This window comes from Schistocerca cancellata, chromosome 5 (assembly GCF_023864275.1).
Source record: "Schistocerca cancellata isolate TAMUIC-IGC-003103 chromosome 5, iqSchCanc2.1, whole genome shotgun sequence".
Taxonomy (NCBI): domain Eukaryota; kingdom Metazoa; phylum Arthropoda; class Insecta; order Orthoptera; family Acrididae; genus Schistocerca; species Schistocerca cancellata.
In genome coordinates this window covers 528,100,972-528,116,685 of record NC_064630.1, presented here as the reverse complement: position 1 = coordinate 528,116,685, position 15,714 = coordinate 528,100,972, and the positions used below count along the sequence as shown (strand labels likewise).

Here is a 15,714-nt window from a genome sequence, read left to right as displayed (position 1 = left end):
GAAGTGAGGAAGGCATAATGTTGATTTTAGTATAAACTGCCGTTCAGACAGTTTGTTCAATACGAGCATCGGAGACGTCGACGAAATGCTGTATCCGTAAAACGACGTGATCAACAGTTGCTCGCGCCATTTCAGTTCCGGTGGAATTTGAGCAAAGTGTTCCTTTATACTGACCTTCAGATCGCGTAAAAACTAAACGTGTCCCTGGTAAACGCATTATTTTAGATATTCCCAGAGCCAAAAATCACACCAGTTCAGATCAGGTGATCTCCCATATCATGCATCTGGAAACCCTCTGGAGACAACACGTTCGTGGAAAGTTGCATTAAGCAGATGAGGTGTTACCCCATCTTGCTTGAAAATAGTGGTTTCCACGCAGTAGCGCTTTTCCAAAGCACTGTACAAGGAGATCTCAATAACAAGTAGACGTCACGGTGCATCTGACACGCTCTCTGGGTGTATTCTCTTCAAAGCAGAACGGACCTAGAATACGAGGTGCATTCAAGTTCTAAAGCCTCCGATTTTTTTTCTAATTAACTACTCACCCGAAATCGATGAAACTGGCGTTACTTATCGACGTAATCGCCCTGCAGACATACACATTTTTCACATGGCAGCGGCGAAGGCTTCTTTAGGAGTCTGTTTTGACCACTAAAATATCGCTGAGGCAATAGCAGCACGGCTGGTGAATGTGCGGCCACGGAGAGTGTCTTTCATTGTTGGAAAAAGCCAAAAGTCACTAGGAGCCAGGTCAGGTGAGTAGGGAGCATGAGGAATCACTTATAAAGTTGTTATCACGGAGAAACTGTTGCGTAACGTTAGCTCAATGTACGGGTGCGTTGTCTTGGTGAAACAGCACACGCGCAGCCCTTCACGGACGTTTTTGTTGCAGTGCAAGAAGGAATTTGTTCTTCAAAACATTTTCGTAGGATGCACCTGTTACCGTAGTACCCTTTGGAACGCAATGGGTAAGGATTACGCCCTCGCTGTCCCAGAACATGGACACCATCATTTTTTCAGCACTGGCGGTTACCCGAAATTTCTTTGGTGGCGGTGAATCTGTGTGCTTCCATTGAGCTGACTGGCGCTTTGTTTCTGGATTGAAAAATGGCATCCACGTCTCATCCATTGTCACAACCGACGAAAAGAAAGTCCCATTCATGCTGTCGTTGCGCGTCAACATTGCTTGGCAACATGCCACATGGGCAGCCATGTGGTCGTCCGGCAGCATTCGTGGCATCCACCTGGATGACACTTTTCGCATTTTCAGGTCGTCATGCAGGATTGTGTGCACAGAACCCACAGAAATGCCAACTCTGGAGGCGATCTGTTCAACAGTCATTCGGCGATCCCCCAAAACAATTCTCTCCACTTTCTCGATCATGTCGTCAGACCGGCTTGTGCGAGTCCGAGGTTGTTTCGGTTTGTTATCACACGATGTTCTGCCTTCATTCAACTGTCGCACCCACGAACGCACTTTCGACACATCCATAACTCCATCACCACATGTCTCCTTCAACTGTCGATGAATTTCAATTGGTTTCACACACCACGCAAATTCAGAAAACGAATGATTGCACGCTGTTCAAGTAAGGAAAACGTCGCCATTTTAAGTATTTAAAACAGTTCTAATTCTCGCCGCTGGCGGTAAAATTCCATCTGCCGTACGGTGCTGCCATGCCCGGGACGTATTGACAATGAACGCGGCCTCATTTTAAAACAATGCGCATGTTTCTATCTCTTTCCAGTCCGGAGAAAAAAAATCGGAGGCCTTAGAACTTGAATGCACCTTGTAAAGGTGCTTGTGAATCCACACAATAAAGACACATACTGCGAGTGCAATGGCACTTCATGCACAATGGCTCTTCACGTGCTGTTTAACAGTACCTAACACTTGGCTGTTCTGTGTATTCACTGCACCCTGTAGTGTAAAATGTGCCTCGTCAGTCCATAGAATATTGCCCGGTACCCTGTCATCAACTTCCATCCGTACCAGAAACCGAAGAGCAAATTCAGAAAGTTGCGGAGTACGAGGTTTCAGATGCTGCAACGTCTGTATCTTGTACGCTTTCCAGTGCAAAATAGACCGCAAGATGTTTGACCGTTGGATGGCCAAAACTCGTGACACTGTACGAGCACTAACACTACCCGGGGCAAGGTACAACATGGTCAGTTGCAGCAACAACAACTTCGTCAATTACTTTCATCGGGACAGCAAGCCGTCCTTTTCAAACTGCCACACCACGCTCACCAGGTTTTCCTCAAAGTTCCGTATTACCTTCTTTAAATCAGTTAATGGCATTGGGCAGCTCCTCAGAGCTGTCAGTCGGCGATACTCTGTGAATGCAGCGCTGCAATTGCTGCCGTCCGCATAAAACAGTTTCACAAACAGTGCACGGTCTCTCTTGTCGGCAGCCACATCGTTCACTCACGTTGTGGCTTGTCAAATGACAGCGTAGATGTCATACCATGATACATACAATACGCAGCCTCAGATTTGCACCTGGTGGTCAAAATTGGAACTAATGTTTTCCACCTTAAGTCGGCTCCGTATTAATCCATTAGCGTAGCTGCCTAGTTAGGCTACTATACGATAATTACAGCCCACACTAAACCACTGTGTGTAGCTGCACTTTCATTATAACCACTCGGCATAAGTTTTTTGAATTTATGTTGCAGTTCTAGTTTTTGTAGGCAACGGCCTTGCCACAGTGGATACACCGGTTCCCGTGAGATCACCGAAGTTAAGCGCTGTCGGGCGTGGCCGGCACTTGGATGGGTGACCATCCAGCCGCCATGCGCTGTTGCCATTTTTCGGGGTGCACTCAGCCTCGTGATGTCAATTGAGGAGCTACTCGACCGAATAGTAGCGACTCCGGTCAAAGACAACCATCACAACGACCGGGAGTGCGGTGTGCTGACCACACGCCCCTCCTATCCGCATCCTCACCTAAGGATGATACGGCGGTTGGATGGTCCCGATGGGCCGCTTGCGGCCTGAAGACGGAGTGCTTTTGCTTTTCTAGTTTTTGTAGCGGAAAGGGTGTTGTATACGGCGCAAATATAGGTATCAAGTTACACAATCGTTGCCTTCGCCAACTTAAAAGCCAATTATCATCTTCATATCTGACGAGGCATCGGACGAGACTACAGTTCTTATATGGTTAAGGTGTCTGTTCTTTCGTACATGTCCGAAAGAACACACATCATATCCATATGAGTATATAGTTCTGGCAACACGGCCATGACATTCTTCTACTGTGCGAATGCACACATATTCTCTGAACTCTTGCGGGACTTGTTAAGAATGTCTTCCACGAGTAATGAGTGTGTTGGGGTGGTACACTACGAATGTAGTGTGTGGACATACAAGGTGAGAATGTGGGTCTCGCGGGAGGCGTGCGCGCGATAGTCCCTGCAGTCGCGCCATTCTCGGTATCCTCGGTGGCACAGATGGGTGCCAGCACGGTAGCTCAGCGAGTTTGGTCAGAGAGCTGAATGGCCTCTGTAATTAAAAAACTGAGTGAACGGATCAACAAAGAATCTGAACAACTGTCATCGGACGTCCGCCACGTACAAATTCATCGAGCGCTGGAACGGTAGCTCAGCGTGTTCGGTCAGAGAGCTGGCTGCCCTCTGCAATAAAAAAAAAAAAAAAACTGAGTGAAAAGATCAACAACTAACTTCGACGGATGTCATGTGACGTCCGCTACGACGAAATACAACGAACAAAATGCGCAAAGAAAAAGATGGATACAGCGTCTGCCATGTAAACAGGAGACCCCGGGTTCGAGTCCCGGTCGGGGCATACATTTTCACCTGTCCCCGTTGATACATATCAACGCCCTTTAGCAACTGAAGGTCTTAATATAATTCTAATTTCAGACTACAGTTCGATCTGTCACACAACGAATATTTGAAGGCGTCCACTATCCCACTCTAGCCTAGTTGCCGTACGTAAAATTCATTTTAATCCTGGTATAGTATCACATGTTAAGTCATAGACCAATGTAATAACATCAAGGGTAGTGGACAATATTATAAGTAAAGTGATTGTTTTTTGTATGATTTCTGTTCCCCCATCATAATGAAACACATTTAATCGTTTGATTTCTTATTGACTTATTTGGAAAGCAGAAGAAACAGATTAGTGCTAAGTTTGCCAGTGATGTTATAAAAAATAAACAAACGAAATGTTCTACACCAGGATTTTGCAGAAATCATCTTTTAGATAACATGCTGAAGTTTCACCCAATGCAGCATTTCATTTTTCAGCTTTCATTTACTTCTCAGATATTCATTCCATACATTTTTAAGTTACTATTTCCTTCCAGTTTGCTATTGGGTAAAGATTGCTGTGGAAAACATCCTTTCAGACAGGAGTGAAGTATTTCACAAATACACTCCTGGAAATTGAAATAAGAACACCGTGAATTCATTGTCCCAGGAAGGGGAAACTTTATTGACACATTCCTGGGGTCAGATACATCATATGATCACACTGACAGAACCACAGGCACATAGACACAGGCAACAGAGCATGCACAATGTCGGCACTAGTACAGTGTATATCCACCTTTCGCAGCAATGCAGGCTGCTATTCTCCCATGGAGACGATCGTAGAGATGCTGGATGTAGTCCTGTGGAACGGCTTGCCATGCCATTTCCACCTGGCGCCTCAGTTGGACCAGCGTTCGTGCTGGACGTGCAGACCGCGTGAGACGACGCTTCATCCAGTCCCAAACATGCTCAATGGGGGACAGATCCGGAGATCTTGCTGGCCAGGGTAGTTGACTTACACCTTCTAGAGCACGTTGGGTGGCACGGGATACATGCGGACGTGCATTGTCCTGTTGGAACAGCAAGTTCCCTTGCCGGTCTGGGAATGGTAGAACGATGGGTTCGATGACGGTTTGGATGTACCGTGCACTATTCAGTGTCCCCTCGACGATCACCAGTGGTGTACGGCCAGTGTAGGAGATCGCTCCCCACACCATGATGCCGGGTGTTGGCCCTGTGTGCCTCGGTCGTATGCAGTCCTGATTGTGGCGCTCACCTGCACGGCGCCAAACACGCATACGACCATCATTGGCACCAAGGCAGAAGCGACTCTCATCGCTGAAGACGACACGTCTCCATTCGTCCATCCATTCACGCCTGTCGCGACACCACTGGAGGCGGGCTGCACGATGTTGGGGCGTGAGCGGAAGACGGCCTAACGGTGTGCGGGACCGTAGCCCAGCTTCATGGAGACGGTTGCGAATGGTCCTCACCGATACCCCAGGAGCAACAGTGTCCCTAATTTGCTGGGAAGTGGCGGTGTGGTCCCCTACGGCACTGCGTAGGATCCTACGGTCTTGGCGTGCATCCGTGCGTCGCTGCGGTCCGGTCCCAGGTCGACGGGCACGTGCACCTTCCGCCGACCACTGGCGACAACATCGATGTACTGTGGAGACCTCACGCCCCACGTGTTGAGCAATTCGGCGGTACGTCCACCCGGCCTCCCGCATGCCCACTATACGCCCTCGCTCAAAGTCCGTCAACTGCACATACGGTTCACGTCCACGCTGTCGCGGCATGCTACCAGTGTTAAAGACTGCGATGGAGCTCCGTATGGCACGGCAAACTGGCTGACACTGACGGCGGCGGTGCACAAATGCTGCGCAGCTAGCGCCATTCGACGGCCAACACCGCGGTTCCTGGTGTGTCCGCTGTGCCGTGCGTGTGATAATTGCTTGTACAGCCCTCTCGCAGTGTCCGGAGCAAGTATGGTGGGTCTGACACACCGGTGTCAATGTGTTCTTTTTTCCATTTCCAGGAGTGTATTTTGCTTTTGAATTAAACACAAAAACGTTTCCTCACGTTACAGAGTACCATGTGGTTACTCCAGTTTAAAACAACCAAACAGACCTTAAATAATGCTGGTGTGAGCTATCAGAAATGAATCCCGGGAGGGAAAAAGTCTACAAAATCTTCTTAGAATTTCACCATCAAAAGAAAAGCACTTTTTAGCTCTAGATTTTCATTGCATTTTATGTGTGTGAACGCAAATATATTGTTCACTATTACAAATGACTGCTGCAGACGAACAATGACTTTACCCAATAATCCTACACATTCTGCATTTATAACAAAAGATTCGAAACATTATTCAAATGCAATAAAAAAAGGACAATACAGACATATAAAAAAAATTCCTACTTTTACGTATCAGTTTCAAGAACAGTAATTAATGGCTGCTCTTACGAATACACAAACAGTAAAAATGCAGCAAGTATGTCTGATACTAACATTCAGAACTCTGCAGAATGCGTATGCCAACAGCGGTATCCTGAGACCACGCGACAGTTCCAATTGAACCACAGTTCAGTTTACTGTTGCTGACATGCGTAGAACCCAATGTTCACTCCAGAGATTTGTCTACTCTATACAGATCTCTGCAACACCTTCCAAAAAAGTGCATTTTTGCAAACTCATCATATAATATTGTCACCACACGCCCTAGGAATGAACATGGAAATATCGACATCAGAAAGAATGAAAAATATAAGGCGTCCAAAAGTGTTCTATATTCTTACAGGAGATACTACTACTGGAAATTAGAGAAAAAGTCTCATAAATATATCCCAGAAAGAACAGTTTTTTTAAGAAACGGCCCATTCTATCCTATAATATCAACCTGTCTGTTGACACTCCAGGAGGTGCTCATTCTGACCCTCCTTTCGCCAGACTCTTTAAAAACTTACGAACTCACGCGAGCAAACACTGCTCCCCTTAGAAGTTGGTCGCAACCATGGGACATTCGCTACTGTAACGTGCACAGGTTGTCGGTGGATGTGGATACATCGACACTTATAAATGCCCCCATAGCCAGAAACCTAAGCCATTAACGTCATATGACGGCCGTGGCCATTCTATAGTTCTCGACCAATCCATTGCTCCTTAAATGTTTGTATTATGTATTAAATGTTTGTATTATGGGGCTGCTGTCTCGCCACGCATAAGTAACATCCGTAGTCAGTCTGCAAAATTAACGTATCCTAAGAGCTCGGGTACATTTCGTTTTTACGCTGTTCACACTAACGGAATCGTTCGTCTTTTTCTAACGCTAGCAGAAACTCAAAGCGATACATACGGAATGACTGGTTAAGATGCACTTACGGTGTCAGTGGCTTTTGCTTTCAATACTGCAGTGGGCAATTCGTTTTCGTTGTTCATGGCCATCTCGGCGATAGCACAGAGTAGGCAATGAGAATCGCTGAAACTCATGAATTGTTTCGGTGGAAAACAAGAACCGACGACTTTTTTCCGACATGGATAGGGCAAAATTGATAATGACTGACCCGACTCTAATGGAATACAAAGTTGGTTACTGATTTTCTTATGTGTTTATTGTATTGTGCCTTTGTAATAAATGTGACAGGATTTCTTGGGAAGCCGGCCGGGGTGGCCGAGATGTTCTAGGCGCTACAGTCTGGAACCGGGCGATCGCTACGGTCGCAGGTTCGAATCCTGCCTCGGGCATGGATGTGTGTGATGTCCTTAGGTTAGTTAGGTTTAAGTAGTTCTACGTTCTGGGGGACTGACGACCTCAGAAGTTAAGTCCCATAGTGATCAGAGCCATTTCAACCATTTCTTGGGATACTGTTTCGTATTCCAGTGCAACAGTCTGGTTGTGAGTTGATATGCCAACAAATGTGACTGGAGGAAAATTGGTAGTGATGTAATGATTTGCAGCGCAGCCCAACAATCGTTTCGAAAACTTTGTGCGATATTCTCCAGTTGCTCCGTTCGCCGAGGTTGTCATTACTCAGGAACTTAAGAGCACAGTTTATATTTTATGGAATATTCTGTTTTATATGATTACATTCTGCACAATATATACCGTTATGCCGCCACATAATTCGTACACTCCACACTTGACGATTTTCATCAAATACTACTTTGTCATTGATACAATCATTTTCCCATCATTCACCGTGAAAACCAACCGCAGCACGCTAAGCTAAAACCCCCAATGCCGTAAGTGCACTTTCATCAGAATTTCAAAGCCATACATATGGAATGACTGATGCAGGAGACCATTTATCTGCTATGCCTGACAACAATAGCACCGAGGACTAAGAATAGAGGCAGAAATAAGCAATGAACGTCAAGAGGAAGGCAACCTACGCCAGTGAGTAGTGACAATTAAAATGATCCGTGTCTTAACAAGTATTTGTTCTCCGATATATGTTTATAGAATTTTTTCTAGTTTTGACCGGTACTAATTTCTATAAGAATATGGCACACTTTTTTTTAACAGAAAACACTCAGTTTGTGCGTCTTTCCGCCAATCTTATGTATCACTGTCCAGCATAGAGGTAGTCTCGCACTACACCTTCTGTTGTACAGGGTATCTTAGGAGGAGTGGCTAACATTTAGGGATATGACAGAAACAGTCATTCGAAGTAGAAGTATCCAGTTGTAAGTAGGCTGTTTATGTTTTCTTTATGTAAGTAGGCTGTTTATGCTTTCTCTATGTAAGTAGGCTGTTTATGTTTTCTTTATGTAAGTTTGCTGTTTATGTTTTCTTATTGGCAACGTTACGTAGCGCTCTGTATGAAAATCGCATTGTTGTCTGCCATTGTTGTCATGAACTGCTATAGCTGGATGTTAACAGCGCGTAGCGTTGCGCAGTTGGAGGTGAGCCGCCAGCAGTGGTGGATGTGGGGAGAGAGATGGCGGAGTTTTGAAAAATGTCATGAACTGCTGTATATATTATGAATCTTGAGGCAAATACATTGTTTGTTCTCTATTAGAATCTTTCATTTGCTAAGACTATCAGAAGTTAGTGCCTTCCGTAGTTTGTATCTTTTATTTAGCTGGCAGTAGTGGCACTCGCTGTATTGCAGTAGTTCGAGCAACGAAGATTTTTGTGAGGTAAGTGATTTCTGAAAGGTATAGTTTAATGTTTGTCAGGGCCATTCTTTTGCAGGGATTTTTGATAGTCAGATTGCGTTGCGCTAAAATTATTGTGTGCCAGGTTAAGCACAGTCTTGTACAATTGTTCTAAGTGGACGTTTCATATGTATAAATTTTCCTAAGGGGACGTTTCACATGTCGACCCTTAGCCTAGGATACCTCACTGGTATCTTCTGATTTTTTCTTGTAGTTTGTGTATTTAGTGTAGCTTTTGTTTATTGCTAGCGCGTAATTGTAGAGAGACTCTCCTTTGTAGTTGCAGTCTTTCATTGTTGTACTGTAAAACAGTTGTGGCATGCATGTAGATTTGCACCAAGTATTTCGCAGCTGCGCTTGTAATTAACTACATATTATTTTCAGTGCTATGTTAATGTGTTCTCTTATTTTTGCTATTCAAATTGTGCTTTTCTGTGTTATCGTGTGAAATATTGTGACGATAATGGCGTGTGAAAAACGTAACACTCGGCTCCAAAGTAAACTAAGAAATGACAGTGAAGACGAAAGCAGTGTGTTGGCCTCACCATGTAATGAATTAACTAATATTCAAAGTAGTAATTTGGTAACTGTGCATAGGGAAATTGAGCGGGCGTCAAACAATGGTGTAGACAGTCAAACAGGTAGTGAACAGGGAAGCATTATCGATCGATCGGTCGGCAACAGCTCGCCTCAGGAATCCGAAATGATAGGACACAATTTTGCAAATACTGTAGATTCAGGTTTTGCGTCCTCACCGTTTTCTCAAATGAGTCAAGACACATTTTCTGCTTGTCAAAATGTGAATGTTGCCGGTGAAAATGCACTGCCAAAAAGCATAGAGAAACAGATTCCAGACACTAATACATTATTATTGCAATTAATGCAACAAATGGAACAAAATCAGAGACAAATGGGACAAAATCTTCAAAAGTTAGACACAATGGAACAACACCAGAGACAAACACAGCAACAGTTACACATAATGGAACAAAATCAGAGACAAACACATCAAAAGCTTCAAAAGTTAGACTCATTGGAACAAACTCTCGAACAAACACGTGAAGATTTAACTGCTGAGTTACATAACATTGAATCGAAATGTCAGAAAGTGTGTAATGACGTAAAAACACAAATTTGTGAGCATTTCCAACCTATTTTTTCACGTCATGAAAATGCATTACAGAATCACGAAGCAGCCATAAAAGAACTGCAAACTATTGTTCATGAAAATCATGAGACCTTGCAAGCTAAAATGGACTCAGTTGCATCTACCGATTCGGTTACGCAACTTGCAAAAACTCAGGAAAACTTAAAGGACACAGTAGATACTCTGAAAATTGGTTCAGAAAGACACATGGAGGAAATTAGTTCATTATCAGAGAAAGTAGCCGAACTTTCGGATCAGGTCACTAACTTATCTACGAAGGTAGATGATAATCTGAATGACACAAAACCGGTAGTCTTTAATGACACAGAAGAGTGCGAACAAATTAGGAAACTGAAACACAATCTGAATCAAATTAATACGCAACACCAAAGAGAAATCCGGGAAGTACAAGAACAGCTGACACAGGTAATACAAGAATTACGTATTTCAGAGGACACTCGCGCCCCAATACAGGAAGAGGGACATAGAAATACGGAACAGCCACAAAATAATAACACAGGGCATTTCGGAAGTTATGAAAGAAATTGGCAATGTGCACCAAATTTTGAGATGGAACCGCCGACACAACGTAACAATGACCGATATGCTACTCGCCGACACGATGATTTTGATTATAAGCTGTTCATTACAACACGTAAATTCAAAATGTTTAAGAATTCTGCCAACGACATACATCCACAAGCGTGGCTCCATCAATTCTCTCATTGTTTCCCTCCCAACTGGTCATTGGAGCACAGGTTAGAATTTATGTGTGGCTACTTGGAGAATGAACCAGCTGTAAGAATGCGATCGGTCATTCACGATTGTCACAGTGAAGGAGAATTTTACCACGCCTTCCTCTCAGCATATTGGTCTCAAGCCACACAAGACCAGGTAAAACATAGCATCATGATGATGAAACACTTTGAACAATCTGAATTTTCCAGTCTTGTCAAATATTTTGAAGACATGTTGCACAAGAATCAGTACCTGTCAAACCCATACAGCCCCTCAGAACTCATCCGCATTTGCTTAATCAAATTACCTGAACATTTACGGCATATTATTTTGGCAGGACGTTGCAAAGACGACATTGAAGCTTTTCAGGGACTGTTACAAGAATTAGAAATTGACACAGACAGTCGCGGGATGCGAAAACAGGAAAACAATCACTACAGGTCACATCCGTCACAATTCCGTGACGACAGAAACGATAACTGGACGCGACAAGGCTATTCTCACCACACAAATCGTGACCAAAATAGACACCACCCATATGACAACCACTGGCAGAGTAATAGTTACAGGGAAAGATCACCTTTCCGCGGTAATGACTATCACAGAGACAATCAGAGAAACAGACAATATGGGAACCAAAATAACTATTATCAAGAGAGACAGAATAACTTTAGACGCAACGGTCCAGCACGCAGTTACGACTCAGGGAGAAATTCTCCACCACGTGACAGACAAGAAAGAAACTATGTAAACTACTGACAAAACGACAGACGTGAATTTCATCAGAACTGGCGGGTTTCTAACAGAGCTGGGCCCTCTCGGCAAGGCGAATTTGTGGAAGTTAGGCCTCCTAATCCCAGTAACGACGCGCGCCAACAAAGAAACAGACAATGACTCGCACCACAGGCAGCCACCTGCGCCCGCTGGCTCAGGGAAAAATAACATTGACGCTAACCTTGAGCAAAGTTCCAGTATTCTTTACGGACGAATACCGCATGATAATTGCATTCAAGTTGAAATTCTGCGTACTGAGAAGAGTAAAGGTTTACACCACATTTCTCATGTAAAACCATTTATTGACAGATAATCTGCTTTTTAACTTAGTCTTTGCAATTTTCACTTCACGCTACTTGTACAATTTGTCACACTGAGAAACTGTTAACATGCAACTATGTTTTAAAGCTAACTAACCATCCAGTCAAGAACATAGGTAACTTAGACAAGTAATTGCTAATGCATTGTTATTGCGAACAGACGACACAGTGTTGTTATTTATACATTCCTCCTTGTTAGTTGCACGATTACGTAACGAATATACGGCTTACATACTTAGAACATATACCAGCACTGCTAATGAAATTTTCATGCAACATTTTGGTTTGCTTGAGAGTGGATTCTGGATTTGAGGTGCTTTCTGTGAAATGCCAGATGACACAGTGGTTAGTTTATGTGACAGCTACACGATTTTATCACGACGCTGCTAATGCGTGACAATTTACAATGTTGCTTTTGCGGTGTATCTGTTTTATATCTGCACAGTTTTTTCTGAATTCTTCTATAAAGTGAGACATGTTTTAGTGGTGACTTTTGTGCTATTGCTACAAGGAGACAGCCTTTTCCGTAGGACAACAATACGTTACAGCACAGTACTTTCATCATCACGGCAATAAGCGTAATAACTAAGTCATCTATACGCAAAGCATTTCACTTTTGTGTATCATGAGGTAAGTACATTGACTTTTGCAGAACTTAGCTTTCGGAGGACAATAACTACGACACTTCCCAGAGATTATTTTACAGCAAGACGCATATTTAGCGCTACAGGACACGTATTTGAGTGATTAATTTTGTACTTAAAACATTTATTTTTAAAGATTTTTGAATTACAAAGAAAGTTTTTCGTGATACATTTCATTCCATTGCTGTAATCTGTAACACCTGAGGGTATAATTACAATAAACCTCAGGGGGGTATACGCCTACTTTGTGTATCATGTGTTTGGCAAGCACAAGGAGCCTTAGCTAATATGGTATTTGCTTATACAACTTTACACATCGGTACCATATTTCTCTAACACACAAATTACACAGCTATCTGGTCATTTAACTGAGAGATAAACTTTTTTTACATCAGTGACAGATGTTTACGTAATTACACCGTTGGATAACTTCACACTTATGAAATAGTATTTTGTCTGTACTTTGTGAATTTTTCATATTTTTTCAGAACCATTGTGATACTATGAGAGCTTTGAATGATGTATTTGGTAAAGGAGCATGATTTTAAAGTACGTTTGAGGCAGATGACACTTTTGACATGAGCAGAGAATTTTCTTTAGGTTTTGAAACAATTGCAGAAAGCTACGACGTTTTTGAGATTTGACTGAGGTGTTATGATGTTATTATTACGACGACGATGTGTATTATGCTGCTGATGTATGTTTATGATCAATAAGCTAATGCTATATGAGTTATTTGATTATGCCACGTATGTTATGATGAAATATTGAAGAAGTATTGACGAATAAGGTAAGGAATAATGAGTAGTGTTTAGGGACTCTTGACTTGTGAAAAAGGATGTTGGAAACCAAGAATCGTACTTTAAGAATTATGAAATGTGTGTGTAGATGCGTGAATGTATCACAATGCCGGCGAAACTTTTTTGGACACTGTTATATTCATAGGATTTTGTTTCTACACATTTGCAACGCACATTCTTGACCTGTTAAATATTTTTATATGAGACTGTCACTGTAGCGGAAACTGCTGTCGTAAATATTTCCATAAGAAAGTTAAGTGACCACCTGCACGTGCGTCGTCGGCACACAGCTGTGTCAGACACCTGGAGAACAAGCCATTAGGGTGAGCCTTTCATCGCTAATGCGACACCCTCGTTACTTGAAAACATATGATTACTTGCACTTTGTGCTAATTACTGAAATGCTTATGAATTGATGGGAAATATTCGTACATCTGCACACCTGATTATGACAAGTGTCTTTCTCCGAGAGTTGAGTGCTACTGACTTACGAAATGCCACATGACTATTGAATGATATTTTTATGCTTTGGTTTGCGTAATTGCTTATTTCATTTGATATCTGGTTTCCAGCTGTGTTGCAGCATTGCTTTGATAAAATGAAATGCATTTGCTAATGTGAACACTTTCTGTCAACAGATCTATTAAATAATTATTTTTTGATCCACATTCTTTAAAAAAGGAGCACTTGGAAAGGAAAGAACAATAAGGAGGAACTAGTAACAGTAATACATAATTTTCTTTTCAAGTACATGGTAATATTTTTTTTACAATAAGTTGTTGTGGTGCACCACTTTAATTACATAGATATTAGGATGTGAATAGACATTTCCCTTTTCTGCATTGTTGTTTTTACTGTAATATTTTTCTGCTTGAGCTATGTCATGTATAGATATAAGTTTTATATTTTTTATATTTTTATATTTGCTGCTGCTGTTTGCCAGGCATAGTGTTATTGAATTTGACTTTTGCTAATTTCTTAATGCTGCTTGCTTCGCAAATCTGCGTTTTTTTTCATTGCTGTTTATATTAACTGTTTTATGTGATGCTGCATTGGCTCGTCCCTTGGTATATATATCTGAGCTCAGTAGATTTAAGTTAGCTTAAGAGGGGGTAGACTATATAAGACACTGACTATGGAGAATAGGTAAAGAATGCATTGCGAAGTTATATGAAAAAGATTTGGGCCCAAATGAGTATTGTACAATCAGAAATAATTATTTTGAAAGAAATATGAATAGAATACAGGAAGGAGGTATAGATAGGACTTTTTGGGAATAATGACGAATGAAGGGAGATCTCCAAGAAGCAAAGAAAGTTTTGTTTGCCAAATACTGCAGTAAAACAAACCCTGTCCTTTCCTTGTGTTATCCCACTATGTCTTTGTGTACCCTTGTGTATTTGTTTTCTTCCTGTCTCTGTGTAGTTTCATAGAATTTTTTCTTCTAATATTAAGCTACATTCACTATGATGAGGAATACTGTTCTCCTCAAATATAATTGGCATTAATAATATGGTATTTTCTTTGTAAAGATGTTAGACATTATTTATTCTGTTTTGTTTTAATGCTCATGTGTGAAGTTGACGTTTCAAAAGTGATTCTGATCTTTTATTTTTGTACTCATGTCATCATTCGTGTAACACTGATGATTATGTTTATTTCTATTTTTTGGTAAAGCCCCAATTACAACAAATATTATCTGTATTGTTATGTTTTTAATGATGTATTTTGTATCTTTGTAATTGTATTCTTATGTTATAAAATTGTAATTGACACCAGTTTATCATATTATTAACTTGTAAGTTACATTTCACTGCACACGTTTCTGTTGGTCATACTGTATGCACAATAAGTAAGAAGTTGGGACTGTTAGTGTTTGCACGTGTGTTACTAATTCAGCAAGGGACTGGATAACAGCATTGCTGGTTCTAAGGACATTTCAAACAAATTTTTTGTGAGTGGACAAGTGGTGGTTTATGGACTTGCTATATTCTCCGCAAGACTCCTCAATGGTGATTGTGCACCTGCACAGTCACAACAGATGGCTGCTGGCCATCTCTACAAGGACTACAGTGGGTCTGCATCTTTGATGACCTAACAATACCATTATCTCTACAAGGTCTACAGTGGGTCTGCATCTTTGATGACCCACCAATACCATTATTTCTACAAGGACCACAGTGGGTCTACACCTTTGCTGACTCACCAGTACCATTATCTCTACAAGGACTGCAGTGGGTCTGCATCTATGATGACTCACCAATACCACAATTTCTACAAGGACTACAGTGGGTCTGCGCCTCTGGTGGCCCACCAATACCGTAATCTCTACCAGGACTACAGTGGGTCTG

The 15,714-nt window shown here is 42.1% G+C and overlaps 1 pseudogene; it reads left to right on the top strand.

Annotated features, from left to right (window-relative positions):
- Positions 1–2,693: 2,693 nt before the first annotated feature.
- On the top strand, positions 2,694–2,810 carry LOC126189209 (5S ribosomal RNA; annotated as a pseudogene).
- The last annotated feature ends 12,904 nt before the right edge of the window (positions 2,811–15,714 follow it).